Source organism: Arachis hypogaea, chromosome 16 (assembly GCF_003086295.3).
Source record: "Arachis hypogaea cultivar Tifrunner chromosome 16, arahy.Tifrunner.gnm2.J5K5, whole genome shotgun sequence".
Classification (NCBI taxonomy): Eukaryota; Viridiplantae; Streptophyta; class Magnoliopsida; order Fabales; family Fabaceae; genus Arachis; species Arachis hypogaea.
The window spans coordinates 150,413,563-150,430,051 of NC_092051.1; the positions used below are offsets into that span (position 1 = coordinate 150,413,563).

The window sequence follows — 16,489 nt, forward strand, 5'->3', positions numbered from 1 at the left end:
GAAATTAATATTTTTATTTTTAAAATTATAAATTTAACTCTACCTATGTTATACTTGCAGTACATAGCCGATTCTAAGTCCGGATAAAGGAGGAGGGTTGTGTTAGGCCTTCGATAACCAACATAAAAACTTAGTCGAATCTTCATGACATAAATCAAAGACGTTATTGTGCTAAAGCTAAGTCATTGTCTAGAAGCAACGCGCTGTATGGCTCAAGTACAGTGTCAAATGAGTAAGAGCCGCTGCATCGGTGTTCGGGTGTAATGTTAAATGAGTAACCGCGTTTTCGTGAACGGATGAGGATAAATAAGTTATTTCACAAAGAAACAGGTAAAGGTAAAGGTCGAAATGACAAAAAGTTGAGATTTTGGACATGGAATATAGGCGCTCTAACAAGAAAATCTATGGAGGTGATGGATATCATGACAAGGAGAAAGATTAATATCATGTACCTACAAGAAACAAAATGGGTCGACGCGAAGACTCCGTAGAGATTTTTTTTTGCTAGGCTCTTATGTCAACACACCCTCATTCACGTCACCACCTCCTCCATTTCCTATATGCAATCTGTTGCGAATTGAATTGATGATCTTGATAGAGCTCATTGCCTCACATGCGATCTTTAGATCTCTAAGAAAAGAGGATATACTTCCCGATTCTCGGAGGATACGTGTTGCGAATTAATTGCGTCTATACTTTTAATCGCAAAATTTGATTAGTATTGCAAGATGAAGTTAGTGTGCTATTCCTACGACCCTAGTTTCAAAAACTCTAGCCCCTTAGCGCTCCGGGACAAGAGTGGGGGACACCCTACGCACAAACCGACTCTACAAAATTAGAATTGAATAATTTTTTTGAATAAATTATTGTTTAACAAAAGCAATTATGGTGGTAATTTTTTAATAAGGCTATTTTTTAGAAAAATAAATAATTAATTTATAACTTGTTTAAAAATGATTAAAGATTAATTTATCTTTTATTTTATGAAAGATGAAAGGTCAAGAACTAATTATTATTTTAAAATGATTATAATATTATACAATGTCAAGAACTTAGAGAAAACAAAAAAAAAAGATTAGGGACTAATATATGTTGTAAAGAAAAATTTATTTATGTGGTTGTAGTTCAAACTTAGAACATTCGTAGTGGTAAAACAATTATACATTGTATATTTTACAAAAAACAAACAACTTAGTATAGTCGTAATTAATTATATTTTTTATTATTTATATTTATTAATCTAAATATAATTAAACATGCTTATAAATAAAAAATATTAAATATTTTTATTATTTACAATATACTTATTTTTATATGATTATACGATATTTATTAATATTATTTTTCGATAAACACATATAACATATACGATGTAATAAATAATATAAACTAATTAATAAGTCATTAAAACAAAAAAATATTTACTTTAATATAAAAATAAAACTAAGCAATCGTTATTATAAAAAAAATACTAGAATTTTATATACTTATTTAATAATAACTAGATTATAACTTATTAATTATAATTTGTTATCACTTGATTATTTTTAAAATATTAGTGAACATATATATTTTTTAATTTTTAAATTTACGCTTTAGACTATTTTATATTCTAAATTTACGTAGGACCGGTTCTGCCAGTTCAACTAGTTACTCATCTGTCGGATCAATAAACCAATAAACCATAGGTCTGACTGGTTCAAACACTTTTTCGATTTTGACAACTATGACACTGACACAACACATCTAAGCTGCAATTATACACTATTCAATTCAACATATCTTTACACTTTCCCTTTTTGGCGATACTGCATGAATTATGCTGTTATTGTTAATGCAGCAGTTCCTACTCAGTTTATACACAGTAAACGCTATCTTGGGTGAAGAACGTGATGGCTAGAGAGCGGAAGATCCATCAATCGAGTGACGAATATGGATATTGATTCAAAGGTTGTCTACTAGCTTCTCAACCTCTGAGCAACTATTTTCCAATTAGTTTAAACAAACAGCCGTTTTGTAACACCCTACCACACAGGGCCTTACGCTTAAGTCGTAAAGCAGAGGTGGCAAGGTATTACGACCTCTAAAAGAAAATGATATCTACATAGATATAGTTGGGTGAAATCATATTTAGGAGCCTTGAAGAACAAGCTAAACAAATTGATAAATAGAAAATCGTGACACACTCGCATGGATATTCGTAAAACGGACAGGTAAAATCGAAAGATAACTGAACACATATATATACATATCAGAGTTCCAAAACTCAGATAGCAAGCTCCAGACTCGACCTGCGAAGCTAAGGCCGACCAGAGTATATAATTATGTTTATATACAACCCAAAATAAAACTCAAACCACAAAATAAACCCCTGTATCTCCAAGTCGACCTCTAGGAGGGACAAAACACAAAATATACATGCGGAGATTCTATAAACATATATACATAGCCTAAAACAAAATATGACAGTCCAAAAGACAGTTCTTCGCTCGTAAAGAGGATACCCAAATGCTCAACGAGGTGTCTCTCGACCTGCATCTGAAAAAACAACAACATAGTATGGGATGAGAACCGGAGGTTCTCAGTATGGTAAAGGTGCCCGCATAGTTAATATAAAAGGTCTCGGGAAAGCCAGAGGCAATCCTAAAACTTCGACACTCAGAATCGTTCTTAAGGAAAATAAACTAAACCAAAAGTTAGGTAAGCTATCTAAGGTATTCTAATTCTGAATCTAACTTTAACCTAATAATTCACGTTCTGTCTCCTCTAATCCTCCGAATCATTGGTGGGATAATCCTCTCTCCTCACACCTTCGTCAAGAGGAATTTCCAAAAAAACATACACATACAATTCAAGCAAAGAAAACGCAGATAGAGAAGCATTTACAGCAAGTAGAACAAGTAGCAGATAAGCAGAATTTAACAGTTAAGCAAACTAAAGCAATGCACACCCAAACAAAGCAAACAAATGCATATGATGTATGCCTGTCCTATGGCTGATGAGTCTCATCTGTCGGTTATACAGCCAACCCGACAAGTCCTGGTAGTTAACCATTGGACGGTCCCTCTGTGCGCGCATCCCCAAGCTCAATAATATTCCATGGAGTCAAACTCCAAGCTCAAATATAATATTCCATGGAGTCACACTCCAAGCTCAATAGTATAGTATTCCATGGAGTTAAACTCCAAGCTCAATAATATTCAATATTCATATTTATATGCATGCCCATGGGGGAATCCGGGGAGTTAAAGTGCCCGGTCACATCTTGCGACAGAGGGTCAACAAATAGTCTCAAATATACAAGCCACATAATAATCTCTTTCCCTTTTAAAATATTACCTCAAATCAAACTCCAATTCTTAAAGAAATTTTGGCAATATCTCCTCTAAAACTGAAATTTCTGCCACCCTTCAAGGGTCCCAACTATCAAACCAAACACCCATCAGTCACTCAGATCATTTCCAGTAACAAATTATTTCATAATCAAACAAATACCAATATTAAATCTTTTTCCAAACCGACCAACTTCAACAGCAAATTATTAACAACAGCTGAACCACACATTCTATTCCATATACACAATCCATCAATTATACATTCAGTCCATTCCTATCTTAAGGTCTTCTAGCCTGAGTTTTCACGTGACATTAAATGTTAACTACGAGAAACCAAAACCATACCTTCTAGCCTGAGTTTTGAATCAAAATATTCAAAACTCTGGAGAAGCTTTCTGACCGAGCTATCGAAGAAGAAAACGTCCAGAATCGTCTATGCCTCCTAAAATTCCCGTTGGCCAAACCCAAAGAAAAGATGAACTATGTCACTGTCAACTTCCACTAATCAAAAATGGTGCCAACGTGTAGAAGAAGAGGTTACGAATACTCTTACCGGATTAGATTTTTGATTGGAGTTACGGATTACAAAAAAAATCAAAGCCGGAGGTTCAGAAGAATTATGTTCTCTCTTGGTCTTCTCTCTCCGTTTTCTTTCTGTTCTTTTCCTCTCGCATACGTTAATGATATATATATATATATATATGTATGATTAGTACGCCGCCTTAGCTTCCTTTATATTATATATACACTTTATGAAAGGGAATTGTAATAATAAATTATACTTATATAGAAGGAAGCTAAGAATGAATTATAATAGCATAATATTATATTACAAAGCTTAATATTATATGTATACGTATACATATCGATAATGATAAATTTTAGTGGATATATATATATATATATATATATATATATATATATATATATATAATGATTAAAGTATTAGGTTAAATAGTGAATAATAATAATAATAATACAGGAATGAACTTTAGTGAATAATAATAAGGTATATTATATATATATATATATATATATAAACGAAAGCATAGGTAATCAAAATAGGAAAGTCAGAAGATAATAATAATATTAATAATAATAATAATAATAATAATAATAATAATAATAATAATAATATGAATTTAATTAAATTAAAATTATTAGTTCGTTTTCTGATAATTGAATAATATATTTTTTTTAAATAAGGAGATTCTAATTTTATAAAATAAATTATAACTTATTTATATTTATATTTTTAAAATTGAGGGTCATTATACGTTTCACACCATTATAGAAGCACCATCACTCTCAGATTACGCTTCTAAGTTGATTACCGCAACATGACAATAAATACAGCCCCTTGCGAGCTATAGAGGGGCATCACATGTTTCAATACAATGACAAAAAAAAAAAAAACACCGTGTCTTTAGATATCAAGCATTCTGAAGTTTGACCCTGACTTGAGCGTCGTTGTCTTCTTCGCAGGTTTCACGCACTGGTCGAATTAACGAGAAACCCATAGCACGACACACAAGAAGCAGTCATTGTAGGAACCCTTTTTTTGATGTCAACGAGATATATTTTGGAGTCCAATTATAACCATAATAACAGAGATTATTAATGAAACTCATAATATTAATTAGAGAGTAACGTCAGTAAGTCTTCACCGAATAGAGACAGCTAAAAATACTTTTCAAATTTAGAAAAATTACAACATACATAAAAATCTTATGTGGTAATACAATAATAAATGATGGATTTAGATCCTCTAAATTTTGAAATTTACTTTAAAGTGTAAAGTATAAAGTGTAATCTTTCATTATTTATTTCATAAGTAGGGACTAAGAGAAAATATGAGAGAGAAATTATTCAAAGGTGAGAGATCACACTTTACCTTCTAGAATGAAAATTCAAAATTTAGAGAATCTAAATTTATAAATAATACCTTAATTTCTAAATATAATAAAACTTGTATTTTAACGAAGAATAACATAAAAAGTCAAACATTACCTAACATAAGATATAACAAAAATAAACATTAATAAATTTACAAAATTAATAAAAATATAGCTTAATTTCGTAAATATAAAATCTAAAAGGATAATTTTTCATATATCAAAATTAGTCATAGTCATAACAAGTTCTCGGTTTATCATTTTTTCATACTGCCTTCGAATTAAATACGATTTACAAAATAAACAAAAATAATAACATTTATCCATGACTATGTAAAATTTCATCTTCATTTTATCACATCCAGCAACAATGTGTTGATTTTTTTAGGTATAAAATGTATTAATTTTTAAATATACTTAATTTATGCTATTTTATTCTTTATTTTTTTACATGCTCATTATTATTTGTATCTAATTAAGTCTACATAAGTTTTTGTTGCAAAAATCACAAGAAGGAGAAGACATTTAAATCAAACCCAATCTTACTATTCTTGACATTTTTTTTCCTGTTCTAACAATCCTGAAACTCTCATTCCTTTTTTTTTGGGCACGTGAAACTCTAACTCCTTAAACCCACTAACAATGTATACATACTTGGTCCAACTTATTTTCTCCATAGTCCATTTCCTATACAATAACGGTTACGAAACCCACATCCAAGGCCCGTTACGGGCTTCCCTCCTTATGAGTTATGACCACTTAGCACGGCTCCAAGAACTCCCAGGCCCACAACGCCTGAAACACCTCTGTCGAGCTGCTCCTCTACAACTATCAACACACCACTTGTCATGACAACTTTTAACAACACAAAATCTCTTCAAATTTGTATAACATTACCTCTGTACGCTATAATTTTCCAAGAAGATAATGATAAAGAGAATAAGAGAAAGAGTTTGAAGAGAGAGAATTCACCAAAAGATTGAGTAGACAATAAGAAAATTTTTTACAACAGTTATGTCATTATAGCGACAGAATGACGTAGCCATAGCAAAGAATTCTATTATTATATCTGTTCGATTTTTTATTAAATTCTCTCTTTTTAAGTGCTCTCTGTCTCACTCTCTTTGTCAATATCTTCTTTTAGAATTTTAATTTTTCTGAGTTACTTTTAATTTTTCTAAAACAATAGTGAAACAAAAAAAAAACCACATTTTTTCACTTCAAAAATTGATAAAAAAAATTGGATTTTGTGCTTTTGGGAGTGAGATTTCCTATAATTAATATTAGGTTTGTGTACAGTTTGTAATAGGCAGTCAATATAAAAAACAAATATCATAGCATATCAACGATAGTGTTTTATTTTTTATATATATATTTATTTTGATCCTTATATATAATAGGGCAACTAACTCAGTATCGGTTTATGTATAGAAAAATTATCTATAAATAATAATAATAATAAATACCTTTTAATAAAATTTTAATTTACAATAATTTTGATGACAATATCAAAAAAAATTATTGTATAATTAGTATTTAGTATTTTATTATGTATGATATGGTAGGTACAAATAAAAAATAAATATAAAATGTTAGTCATGTATGTTTTATTGCTATTTTTTATTTGCTACTCCTACTAGAATTTTCTTTTCTTGTAATGAGATCTAGAACTTGTTGTACTATCCAAAAAAAAAAAAAAATTAACAAATCATATAAAAATAAAATCACATGCGAAGAAAATAGAATTAAAACTTATATTTCATACCACACATAATGTTAAATACAAATTTAATAATAAAAATAGAGTGGTAAAATATATATAAAAAAAATCCTATGATAGTAGCACAATGGTCTCCTTTATAAATAGTTTTATTTTGATGTAAACTTTTATTTTGATATAAAAAATAGTATAAATTTTTTAAATGGTTTTATTTTGATATAGCAATCAAACCAATATTCCTTTATTTTTTATTTTTTATATTAAGTTGTAAAAAAATGTAATACTTGAGAAAATAAAATATCTTAATTCTTTAATTTGAAACTTATTTAAGATCAAGTTAAACATATAATTATCGTAAAAATTGTGATTAAGTTAAATATTTTTACTTTATATTATACACTATATACTACCAGGGTATATAAAACGAATTCTTAATTATAATTTAAATAAGATAATTAATTTTAAAATATAATTTTATTGTTCTCTCTCCTTGATGTAATATAATAATTATATTTCAGATATAAATTAATTGTATTTTGTTATATCTAAAAAACTATCTGCTAGCTAACATGCACCCAAGATATGAATACATTTTATGAAAAAGAAAATAACATAGAAAATTATTAGAACAAAAATATGAAGATCATTAATACTTTGTCTTTGTTACATACTATTCTGTACGTAATTAAATACTATATCATCTTCTAATGTAGTCCTCAATGAGTTAAAGTAGAGTTGCATGCTTGGACATACCAAATTATATATATATATATATATATATATATATATATATATATATATATATAGGGCTATTATAGGTTGATTTGTTTCTTGTAAAGGTTGGTCTATTATAGGTTGATTTGTTTCTTGTAAAGGTTGGGGATTACCATCAATTCTTTGAACATTAAAAATATGTATTCTTGATTCTATCTCTAAAAGTTGTCTCATGCTTTGTACATGTAAGTAATGCATTCTTCTAACATAATGAATGCGTTTATTCTTAATAGTTTGTCTAGCGGTTTTTACTGATTTTCTGGTTTTAATTTGTTGTAGAAGCTTTTTAGTTCTGATTATTTTCTTGTCCATCTTTTTTATTTCTACTTTTAATTCCGAAGATTCAGTTATTAGTTCTCTTATTTTTCTATCTATTGCTATTACTCTTGTTTTCATATTTCTTCTAACTAATTTTAAAGATCTAAGCCTTTTATAAAACTCTTTCATGGTATAAGAATAATAGCTAAGAAAATAAATAAAAGAAAGATAGTAAGCTTACAAAGATGAACTTGTACTTTTATTGCTTGCAGAGTTGATACACTTCTTGAAGATGATTACAAATACTGGGAGAATTTATAAAGTAAGAAGATATAAGAGTAGAGAGATTTCTTGAGTATTCAAGTTTTTGATATCCCTGAATGAGTGAGGCCTTTGGTATTTATAGACCCCAAATGATGACTATTTGAGTACTGTTTGCCGACAGTACTGTTTGCTTTTACTGTTTGCCGACATTCACTGTTTGCTTTTACTGTTTGCCGACATTCACTGTTTGCTTTTACTTTTTACTTTTACTTTTTTACTTTTTACTTTTTACTCTCTTTTTTTTTTTGAGCTTACAAAGATCATTTTTCTTTATGATTGGGCTTTTACATTTATTGCATATATAATACTTTTTACATCTCAAATGGGTCTTGAGAGTCTTGATAATAATGAGCTGGGCTGGATTGCACCTCTTCGTCTTCTCCAAGAGGTACTGTTTGTATTGCTTGCAGGGAGCTCTGGATATCTTCTTCTGAGGTTGCTGCTGCTAGTGCTGCCATAATTTGTCGCTTCTGTGCTAAGAATTGGGTCTCTTTTTTATATGCTATTTGCTCATTGTTGGTGCTTGAAGCTGTTATTGCCGGACGCTTTTGTGATGTTGTTAACCATTGATCAATAGCTCTTTTACTTAGCAGATTTATATCATATTTGTTCCACCACTTAATTTTTATTATTCTTACTAAATATTGTATGCTTGCACATTCCTCATATGCTGCTGAATCATATTCCCAAGTCATAATCCAGCTTATTCCCATAGCTGCTATAAATGAAATGAATTTGTATTCTTGTAGAAATGATGACTTGCTTTTGAAGTATTCATACGCCATACTGGCTTCTTTCGGGAAGAAGGCTTCTATTGGTCCAAAATTCTGGAACCATGATTGGAACCATTTGGGAAATTGTAATGATATCCCCTTCCTGAACCATATGAACCAAGAATGGGGACTTGGTGATAGGAATAAAATATGGTTCCATGCTTCTTGGTAATCATAATAGGTATAGTTTTGAGGTTCAAACTTCAAAGAGAAGTTTTTAGACTGATATGGGGGTAATTCCCATTCTTTTAGAGATAATATTTTCATGATTTTTATTTTTGAATAAATAGGTTGTTTGGTATTGGAGTCTCTATAATGTGTTAATTCAATAGATCCAGTGTCTACTAATATGAACTCATAGAATTTCTGGGTTTTTTGTGGGTTAATAGGAATGTAATGGAAAGTGTTTGGGAAAATAGTCTTGTATAGAGTTTTTCTGTCTTTTTTGAACCACTCTTTTTCAATGGTTAATATTTTAATAGGATTGGGCTTTTCATAGTAAGGAAACTGTTCTTTCAAAGGTTGAGTGTTGTAGAGATCTGATGGTTGTAATAATGTGAATTTATTATTAGTAGTAATTGAAGGGCTCTTAGAAGGTAATGATGATGATGATGATGCTTTTACAACCTGTGACATTGTCATAGGTCTTAATGATAATGGTTTTGCTGGTACAAGGATAATAGGTAATTTTGTTTCTTTTACTTGGTCAAAAGGTTGACCATAATCTTCACTGGAGGCTGGTTTTTGCTCCATTCTTTCCCTGCAAAAATTCTCTAGTAAGAAAGTCAGGGAGTGAATTTAGTTCTCCTTTTATATGTTCAATAGTAAAATCGAAGCATGATAAAATAGCTTGCCATCTTGCGAATATTTGTTTTGAAACCAAATTTTTTACATCATTTTCTAAAACATTTGGGGCTGCTTTACAATCAGTTCTTATTAAGAAGTTTTATTAAATAAATCTTCTTGAAATTTTGAAACACATAATACTATGGCAAGTATTTCTTTTTTAACTGTGGGGTAGTTCTTTTGAGCTTGGTTCCAAATTCCTGAATGATATTTTACTATTTGTTCTTTTGAGCTATTAGGAGGTATTTGTTTAAGAATTCCTCCGTATCCTAATTCTGATGCATCTGTTTCTACAATTAGTTTGGCCGAGGGGTCTAGTATACTTATGCAAGGTATTTCTTTTACTGCATTTTTTATTTTTATTATTATAGAAGTCATTTCTTTTGTCCATGGAGGTGGGTTTTTTCTTAACCTCTTATAAAGAGGTTCGCACGTAACTCTTATACCAGGTAGGAATTCTGCTACATAATTTAAACATCCCAAAAATCTTTGTAATTGTTTTTTGTCAGTTATTTCATTTGGAAACTTATCTGCAAATTCAATAGCTCTTTTAATAGGTACTATGGTTCCTTGATAAATTTCATATCCTAAGAACCTTACTTTAGTTGTAAAAATTTTCATTTTCTTTTCTGATAAAACTAATCCCTGCTCTTTTATAATTTCTATAAATTTTTCTAGATGATATATATGCTGCTTTATTCTTTTTGAGTATACTAATACGTCATCAAGATATACTATAATAAATTCTATATGTGGGTAAAATATATTATTCATTATTTCTTGAAACTCGCTTGGAGCATTTTTTAATCCTTGAGGCATTACATTCCATTCATAATGTCCAAAAGGTACTACAAAGGCTGTTTTATATCTATCTTCCTCTTTTACTGCAATTTGATAATATCCTGATTTTAAATCAAATTTTGAAAAGATATTTGCTTTATTTAATCTTTTAATTAAATCACTTTTATTTGGTAAAGGATACCTAATCCATTTTAATACCTTGTTTAGAGGTTTATAATTGATAACTAATCTTGGAGCACCTCTTTCTATTTCAGATGCTTTCATCACATAGAAGCCTGTACAGCTCCAGGGTGATTTTGAAGGCCTTATTAGTCCTTTATCTAGATATTCTTGTATTTCTTTTTTACAATATTCTAGATACTCTTTGTTCATATGTATCGGTTTTGCCTTTGTTGGTATATCTTTTTCATTAAACCCATCTTCATATGGTAAAGATATTTCATGTAATTTTCTATGTTGAAAAGCTGTGGGATTTAAACTACATAATTCTTTTTTAATTTTTTCTTCAATTGCTTTTATTTTATCTTGTATTTCTGGAGTTTGTAATTGTTCTTCTATTCTTTTATGTGTAACTTCTTGGTTTAAGTAGTTAATTTGTCTTGTCTTTCTTTCTATGATATTAACTTGACGTGGTAAGTGTTGTAAAATTTTCTCTAGACTCAAACAATTAATTTGTTTTACTTCTGTTTCCATTACACTAACCTGTGTAGATAGGTGTTGTAACATATTGAGTTCATGCTGTTTTGGTCTTGTGAGAAATTCAAAATGGACAGGATGATTAGGGATTCTTGTACAAGTTATTCCGTCGATGTTGACATTAAAGGGATATAATAATAAAGTAAAAGGATTTCCTAATATAACTTGATGAGATATATTCCTTGCTAAAAAGAATGTAGTGGCGAAGCATACCCTATTTTTACAAATTTTTGCTTTGGATAACTTATAGTCTATAGTCATTTTGTCATTTTCTGCCATTAAGACTCTTTCTGTAGTTTTCTCATAATATTTTGTGGGTATTAATCCTTCTTGTATACAATTAACATCAGCTCCTGAATCTACCATAGCTATTAAATCAAATTTTTCTTCTCCTACTATTAAAGTTATCGTAGTGAACTATTTTTGACTTACTAATAATGTTAATATATTTATATAATTTTCTGTACCTAGGTTAATATAATTCTCGGGGATTGTTATATTACTAGTCCCTTCATTATTTTGCAAAGATTGTTCTTGGATTTTTATTATGTTTTCTCCTTCTATTTTTAGTAATCTGTAGTCCATATTAATGTTTTGTTGTTTTAATTCTGAAACTTCTCTTTTTAACTTTTTTATCTCTTCTTTGAGAGAATTAAGGGAAACTTCTTCTTGTAGATTTTTAAAACGATTATAAATTTCTTTTATTTCTATTGGTCTTATTTCTTGCTTACTTTCTTCTTCTTTTTTAACTAATTCAGCTAATTGTCTTATAAACTCATCCCTTAATGGTGTATCTTCTAACTTGTCAATTATTTTGACTAGTGTAGAAGTTTGTTCTTTAGTTAAAACATTTACAGTTTTTTCACAGTTTCTACAGTTACATAATCCTATTCCTAAACAATTATTATTATCCTGTTCCTCTTTCCCACTATTTCCTCCTGAGCTCTCTTCTTCTGACATAAAGTCTAATTGTTGTATAAAATAATCTTCAGTTTCAGAAGAATCCTCATAACTTGATTCTTCTTCTGATTCTGAATTGATTAGTATGGCTGTTAAAGCATGTTTAATTTCTTTATTTTCTATTTTATTTATTTTTTGTTCTGTCGTACATTTATTAGCATAATGTCCTTGTTTTTTACACTTCCAACATGTTACTTGTTTTTTCTTATTAGGAAATTTAGGTTTTCCTTTAGGAGTCCTATAGAATTTTTTATGATATTTCTGTTCATAATAAAGGGGTTTGTCTATATTATATTTAGGTTTTTTATAAAATTTTTTCTTTTTAACTTTATGCTGCCCACTAGGTGCTTTTTCAGGAGTTATTCCATATTGATAACAAAAAGTGCCAAGCTCTCTTTTACCCGTGATACTTTCTTGTTTTATTTTCTGTTGTATCTTGGTATCTGTGCATACTTCTATACCTGTTTGTACTATTATATTATGCAATTGTCCAAAAGTTAATGAATTATAGGGAATCTGGGTCCCAAACTGTGTTTGTAGTTTTTGTAATACTTTTTCAGAGAATAATTTTGGTAAGGCTGCTACGAATCTTTCTTTCCAGAAAGGCGCATGTGCATCATCTCTTATCATAACTTTTGACATAAAAACATCTTTATACCATCTATAATCAGACATGGTTGGACATCTTAAATTCATTAATTGAGTATGTATCCTATCTTTAAAAATACTGGGATCTCCTACAAAATTTTTAATAATAGTGTATATTAATGTGGATGTAGCGTCTGATGACTGATCTTCTTGTTTAATACTATTAATAATTAATTCTTTTTCTTGGATACTGAGAAAATTATCCCACCAACCCTTTAATTGTCCTGTAAATCCTTGAGTTATCATAATTGCTGCTTCTTTATCAGAGGCTTTTCTCATCTTATAGGCAGTTGCAGCCATAGTCATATTACACATTTGATCTAAAATGGCTTGTTCACTTAATCCATCTATATTCCATTCTACTAAGTCTGAGCCTGAAAAACTATTTTGTACTAATTGTGTTCGCTCTTCTAGGCCTACATCTACTGGTGATGGTCTAGGATAATAATTTCTGGTTTTAGGATAATCTCTTTTATAAGATATTTTATTTAATTTTAATTCTTCTTCCTTTTGTAATGTATTAATTGTTAATTTTCCTAGACTAATACTTCTAAGTTTTTCTTTTAGTTCTTCAACTTCTGTTTCTACTTTAGATTTTAAGCTAATATTATCTAAACTTTGTAATTTATATATAGGTTTTTCTATGGGTTTTTCTACCTTAATAACTTTTTCCATATTTTCCATTCTTCCTAATTGATTTTTCATTATATCTAACATGGTATTAGTAAAGTTTAATTGTTGATGTAGTTTCTTAATATCTCTTTTCTCTATGTTTTCTTCTGCATTACTATCTTTATAAGGTGTTGCTTCAACTTCTAAGTCTTTTCCAATTGGTATTTTAATAGTTTCTTTAGGAGGGTATTCGGATTCTATTACTGATCCTGAGCTTGTTTTCCAAACAACAGTTGGTTTTGTTAAAGGACATAATTTCTTATCGGGTTTGGAGTAATAATTAACGTACCAGTCAAAGAAGTATAAGCTAATTCTATTTTCTTTCATAAAATCATAAAATAGTTCTCTTAGTCTAATAACTTCATTTTCTGAATGGTTGGTAAAATACCAATCTCTTAGTGGTTTATTATAATCAGCATTAAAATCTTGTCTTATCCATTCTTTATCAATCTCAAATGGCTCTTCCTTTATAATTACTGATAAAACTTGTGATTCTCTTGGATCAAATTATGACGGTGATTTATATACAGCAGTGGCAATATGTGGCCTTCTGTTGTCAATTCCTACGATATCATCGATATTTCCTATTGATGAATTATCTATAGAATTTCTATGGCTAATAGTTTCAACATTATCAGGAATTCTTAATGAGTGGGATCTATTCATCCTGATTCTAATATCAGGACCTTCTCTTATTATTTCTCTTATCCTCGTATTTTGTATTTGTGGTTCTTCAATACCATCAGGTATTACCCATTCTTCAGGCATTCTGCTTTTTAATTCTTCATGTCTTAACCTTCTAGGGGTTTGTATATTAGATCTCTTTAGGTTTGCATGCATAATTATCGTTTCTTCTTTTGAAGATTGTCTTAATGCTTTAAAGTCATAATTAACCTTAGTAATCTTATAATATATTCTATAGATTATTTCGAATGGATCATATTTCTCATTTATAATTGTCTCATCAGATCTTACTTGTAATTTTAATGCTTGCCAGGTGTATTCATTTTTTAAATTCATAGCATAATTTGGGTAACAATTAAAGAAAACTGGTCCATCATGACAGTTACTTTCTAATATTCCTATTAATGAGTCACTAAAATTTTGGAATCTGGTATCTCTTAAAGTTAATAATATATTTTACCCACATATAGAATTTACTATAGTATATCTTGATGACGTATTAGTATACTCAAAAAGAATAAAGCAGCATATATATCATCTAGAAAAATTTATAGAAATTATAAAAGAGCAGGGATTAGTTTTATCAGAAAAGAAAATGAAAATTTTTACAACTAAAGTAAGGTTCTTAGGATATGAAATTTATCAAGGAACCATAGTACCTATTAAAAGAGCTATTGAATTTGCAGATAAGTTTCCAAATGAAATAACTGACAAAAAACAATTACAAAGATTTTTGGGATGTTTAAATTATGTAGCAGAATTCCTACCTGGTATAAGAGTTACGTGCGAACCTCTTTATAAGAGGTTAAGAAAAAACCCACCTCCATGGACAAAAGAAATGACTTCTATAATAATAAAAATAAAAAATGCAGTAAAAGAAATACCTTGCATAAGTATACTAGACCCCTCGGCCAAACTAATTGTAGAAACAGATGCATCAGAATTAGGATATGGAGGAATTCTTAAACAAATACCTCCTAATAGCTCAAAAGAACAAATAGTAAAATATCATTCAGGAATTTGGAACCAAGCTCAAAAGAACTACCCCACAGTTAAAAAAGAAATACTTGCCATAGTATTATGTGTTTCAAAATTTCAAGAAGATTTATTTAATAAAACCTTCTTAATAAGAACTGATTGTAAAGCAGCCCCAAATGTTTTAGAAAATGATGTAAAAAATTTGGTTTCAAAACAAATATTCGCAAGATGGCAAGCTATTTTATCATGCTTCGATTTTACTATTGAACATATAAAAGGAGAACTAAATTCACTCCCTGACTTTCTTACTAGAGAATTTTTGCAGGGAAAGAATGGAGCAAAAACCAGCCTCCAGTGAAGATTATGGTCAACCTTTTGACCAAGTAAAAGAAACAAAATTACCTATTATCCCTGTACCAGCAAAATCATTATCATTAAGACCTATGACAATGTCACAGGTTGTAAAAGTATCATCATCATCATCATTACCTTCTAAGAACCCTTCAATTACTACTAATAATAAATTCACATTATTACAACCATCAGATCTCTACAACACTCAACCTTTGAAAGAACAGTTTCCTTACTATGAAAAGCCCAATCCTATTAAATGAGCTAATACAGTTTGCCCCTATTTACCGTATAATTTTATTCATGCATTCTGTTTGATTAAATGGGTAGAAGACATGTGAGAGGCCCCATTAAGGAGGGTTACCGGATAGATGATAGTCTTAATAGCTAGAGATAGAGGGGGAACTGTGACTAGAAGGCCAGAGCCCATTAGCCCAGTAGTTTTAGGCCAATTAAGGGTTGTTGGGGATTTATTTATTTAGTTACTAATTAGCAATATAAATAAGGGCATCAGTGAACTAACAAATTATGAATTCTATGAATTCCTATGGAGTTGGCATGGTACTTGACTCAAAAATGTTGTATCACTCTGATCGTAATGGTTTTAATATCGACAAGATTTGACTAGCACTGATGTCATCTAGTAGAACAAAACTTTGCTGTTGATTTTTTATGACTATAGTCTCCATTGAATTCATTTCAATAAGATTGATTTGAATGAGTGCACCACTGGAGAACAAATGATATGTAGCTCTGGTATTTTTGAACTGTGAA

The 16,489-nt window shown here is 29.6% G+C and overlaps 1 long non-coding RNA gene across 1 annotated transcript; it reads right to left on the reverse strand.

The window, feature by feature from the left end:
• Nucleotides 1–2,223: 2,223 nt before the first annotated feature.
• LOC140179876 (uncharacterized) lies at nucleotides 2,224–4,000 on the reverse strand. Its single transcript, XR_011873709.1, has 3 exons — nucleotides 3,889–4,000; nucleotides 3,681–3,777; nucleotides 2,224–2,538 (listed from the first exon to the last, which is right to left on the reverse strand). It is a non-coding gene; the product is annotated as an uncharacterized lncRNA (long non-coding RNA).
• Between the last annotated feature and the right edge of the window lie 12,489 nt (nucleotides 4,001–16,489).